The sequence below is a fragment of the Haliaeetus leucocephalus genome, unplaced genomic scaffold (assembly GCF_000737465.1).
Source record: "Haliaeetus leucocephalus isolate CR32 unplaced genomic scaffold, Haliaeetus_leucocephalus-4.0 Scaffold1, whole genome shotgun sequence".
NCBI classification, from domain to species: domain Eukaryota; kingdom Metazoa; phylum Chordata; class Aves; order Accipitriformes; family Accipitridae; genus Haliaeetus; species Haliaeetus leucocephalus.
Genome location: NW_010972437.1, coordinates 4,379,064 through 4,383,507, shown reverse-complemented (window position 1 = coordinate 4,383,507; position 4,444 = coordinate 4,379,064). Strand labels below are relative to the sequence as shown.

At 37.6% G+C, this 4,444-nt stretch overlaps 1 long non-coding RNA gene across 1 annotated transcript in view; it reads right to left on the bottom strand.

Annotated features, from left to right (window-relative positions):
* Nucleotides 1–31: 31 nt before the first annotated feature.
* Nucleotides 32–4,444, bottom strand: part of LOC104829947 — a 4,865-nt gene continuing 452 nt past the window's right edge. Inside the window, exons 2-3 of the long non-coding RNA XR_774171.1 lie at nt 1,694–1,827; nt 32–808 (exon numbers count right to left, since the gene is read on the bottom strand). This is a non-coding gene — a long non-coding RNA (uncharacterized LOC104829947). The remainder of the gene's footprint in view (nt 809–1,693; nt 1,828–4,444) is intronic.

Below are 4,444 nucleotides of genomic sequence, written 5' to 3'. Positions count from 1 at the left end.
CAGCGGGCCCGGGGGCGGGCGGGGCGGCAGGCGAGAGGGAGAGCGCGCGGCCTCAAACCTGCCAACGGAGCCGCGCCCGCCTTCTGTACTGTAGGAAGAGTTACTTAGAATTACGTCAATGGACGGCATCTGAATAAAACGATACACGAGAGCAAGAAAAGACGGCAGACTTCCCAGAGAATCAGTAACACTCTGTGCTTCGTAATTCAGAGGTAAAGTGCATAGCCAGGCTGTAACGGTTGGATACAAACCCGCTCTGTATCTACAGCCGGATTTGCACCTGAACCTACGTCCATCTTTTTTGATGCTTTGTTGATAAAGCAGGAAAGGCACTGTAGCAGTTTTGTCACGTGCATGCAAAATCACCCCTGTTAAACTAGTTCACATGTACTCTTACATGTGGTCACAGACGTTTCTTTTCAGAAATGGGATATGCATAAATCATTAACCCTTAATCCACGCTTCCAGTTCTTTAGTGACATTCCCGGGTCTTTTAAAAAGAAGCAGTGGGATGCGTGTAACTTTTCACCTACGTGTCTTTGCAAAACCATTTTAAATACTAACCATTAATAATGCTAACATTACATTAAAAAAACAAATATTCATTGCATAAACACTTAGCATCAATCTCAGTACACTGTGAGGAAGGTTGTAGGGAACTGCAGATATTCCTCTGTGCTGTCGGAGATTTTTAGGAAGAGTTTGAGGTATTTGGCTTTCAGTTCAAAGAGTTCCTTTAGGTTAAAAGGAGAAATCCATGTAATTCATTCTCAGTGGAAAGTTAAATTTCTTTCTGGCTGACCTTTAGCTATTAGTAATAGATGAAATGACAAACAATGAATAGATAGTCATCAAGACAGTTATGAAAACAACAATAAACTTAAAACCCAATAGATTATAAGCAAGTAGGCATGCTGCCTGCATACTTAGTGACTTGTAAGGGTAGGAGTCTCCAACATTAGAATTTGAGCAAGCTCACTTTTAGTTTGGTTCAGGTAATATTAGGACTGGGAATTGCAAGGAAGTATTTTAGTCTAATAAAATGCTTTTCCCCAAAATCTGTTCTGAGCCCAAAAGCCCTTGCTCTTTAACACTCCCTTCACATACATTCTCTTTCACTGGCTATGAGTGCCCAGTCCTACCATTAGTTAGGTGGGCTAAATTTGATCCAGGAATCAGTAAATTTATAGTTAACACTTTTGTGAAAATCTTAAGAGAGTTAATGTTTTAATTTATTTGGAGATTTACAGAGAGGTGGAAGGTTGAAATAAAAAACAGCATTAGGTTCCATAACGCAGTAATCATTAAAATCTTACCTTTCCGTGTGCTAACATTACAATATGCTATAAAGTAAATCAAAGGAATCACACAATAATTATCAGTGGCATTATTTGAAAATGTATCTTTATGAACTTATTATTTTCATAATCTGCTGCAAACAGCATTGGAGAGTCTCTCTTTTCTACCTTTTCTTAATTTGTGTGTGATATCTGGCACAGTTTCTCAGTGTGGCCCTGAAGCTGAGTCCCCTTAAAATACAGATTTGATTCAACACACCTTATATACCTTTGGTACATTTCCCCTTACAAGGCAGCTTGAAAGTGACTACAGCCACTGTAAAACTCTGGCCAAATAAAAGAGCAAATAACCTTACATAACTTAAAAAATAGAAAACCAACCAAATAAAACTTACCTCCTTACCCTTTCCAGAAGACAGTGTTTTCCTCCAGATTCAATCATGAGTTTTCATTTCCTCCAGTTTTACAACAGTCCCAAGTCCTGATGGGGCAATCACCAATTTGCTTCCATTTAATGTTTATGTCACTACTGCGAGCAATAAATGTAAAACAAAACATCAAGTACTGCGTTTCCACCTGTGGTCATACTTTCCTTTACGCTCCACTGAGGAACTCCCACACTGTAATATTTCACATGTAAAAATCTCCAGTTAATTACCAGCCGTTCAAAGTGGGGAAAAGCTTAAAGCACTGCCAAGTTTCACAGCCTATATATCTTAAATATAGATTAAGAGCAGAATTCTGTTTTTTGGACATTTGGGATCCTATGACTGGTCTTTAAACTTAATAGAAATGAGAGGGAGTGAAGGAAAGACAAACAGACAAAGACAGATCTGTTGTAAAAGCCCTAACCATGTGGGAAGTGTTGTACTGAATTTGTATCTTACTAGATACCTGCAAATACATCTCTGAGAAAAATCTTTGTTGAGGAATTAATCCCGTAGGGTCTAGTAAAGCGTGAGCTATGATTTAAGCACTTCTGGTAGGTAGATCACGTAGAACAGCTTCTCCCTCTGTGGATTCTCTGATGTCCAACAAGACTTGAGCTCATGCTATAGTTTTTCCTGAAATTACAGCATTAAGAACACATTTTCCTCTACTCACACCCTTTCCTGCACAAGCTTAATGAAATTTCATTTCTTAATGCCTCTTCCCCCTTGTCAAATTTGACTGAAATTAGTAAATTGAAACACAAATATACAGAGGATGAGCGTGTAAGCCTGCGTTCCTTTGGAAACTAGCAAAAAACAAAAAAGTCCTTGTGTTCATTTCCCAAGAACATGCAGCTCAAAAGGCAGCTTGCTTGTGTAGGCTGATTATGCTGCATGCTTCTATACCAGGTACATGCTGTACTAAGCTTTAACAGTAACAGTATTTCAAATGGTTAAGTCTGAGGTCCAAAACTTACCTACGGCATTGTTTTTGCACTGAAACCACATATGTTGTTTTGGTCTCCCAATGCAGAAATACATAAGGAACCTTGTTCAGAATTTTGAGGCAAAACCAAGCCAGCTTAAAGGAGAAAACAAGCATGGAAAGCTGCAACTTCATTAAGTGAATGTTTTAGAGCAAGAAAGACTGGAAGTTATAACTTACAGCATATTGTAACATTTGACAAGGGTGGCCACATTTAAGTTGCAATTGCTATGTATGAACTATGCCCAGTGAGTAAGGGACAACACATGTTATATCCTTACTAAAGATACAGTTAAACCAGACACCATTATTCCACAAAAATATTATACTTATTTTTTACTTATTTTATAGGAAGTACAACATCCATGAATTATCAGTCTGTATTGCATTCAGTGGCATGTTGTAACTTGTGTGCTTATTTAATTAATTCGATATTAAGCATTAAAGACCTGGCTTCTGGGTACATTCTTAGCCAAGAACCGTTCAGAGAGCACGCGAGAGCCATGGTGCTTGGCATGCCATTTCCTCTCTCTGCTGCAACTGTCGCATGCTTAGTTGCTAAGGAAAATGAAACATTTGAAGTATTTACTGTAGCTTTAACTGCCATTCTAATGGAAATCGGCATTAAGATAAAAAGAAGCAAGTTCTAAATAGTAAGTGATCACTCAAAGTTACACAGTTTCGAAGGAATTTATTATCTCCCTACTAGCACCAGATGCAACATGACCCAGGTGGCTCTTTCCTTTAATATCCTTCACTTGACTGAAGGGAAGTCTGAATTACAAGTCTATGGTCCTAAATAGTAACTGAAAACACAGTAGCCTATGAATATTTAGGTATTTTCAAAACCAAAATGTAGTAACAGACCAGGAGACAGCAAGCTACGCAGTTGGAACTGTGGCTGCTCTGTCATTATTTGTTACACCTCCTTTGATTTGACCCTTTATAGCAAGTGAACTTGCAGTTTTAAATATCTTAAATATGGTAACAAAACACCTCCAAAGGGCAATGGCAAGTAAAAGCCCAGGATGATACAAGATGAAAATCAATAGGAATTGTAGATATAACTGAGTTAATTTGCTAAGGTAAATACAGAGAAACTATTTAAATACAATATAGGCACATTTCTTATATATGACATGTACAGTTAAATAACTGGATTTTTACTGGACTTCAGCTAGCAATTAAAATATAGTTAATATTTGGGATTTAGTTCTCTTACTATATTTTCTAAACAAATAATCAGCTTATAACTTGAGAAAGTTTGCATAAACCTCGATTTTGGCCCTGTTAACTTTTGCACACAACTACTAGTTATTTGGCAGTTGCATCCATAGGGATAGGTTCTTACTGTATGTTACAGCAAAAAAGAAATTCTTCATTTGCTTACAAAAGTGTGAACTAGACATTCAAACTTTTTTTAAAAAATACATCTGCATCTTAGAACCATTTCTCTTATGTATGGAGATTTTTCATAATGACACTGAGACAGAAGCATAATGAGAATCTAATTTTTTCACCTTTCCATTGTTTATGCATGCATTTTGGTGAGCATCTATACGTCAGACATAAGCAATTCCTTTTAATAGGACACTGCTTCTGCAAGTCTTTGTGAAATGGCTTTATGAGGGTAAAGCACCTTGCCTGCATTCATACATGCTATTTTAATGCTTTAATAGTTTGCGCCAAAAAATGCATCCAGGCTCCCCCCCCCCCCAACATTTTCACAG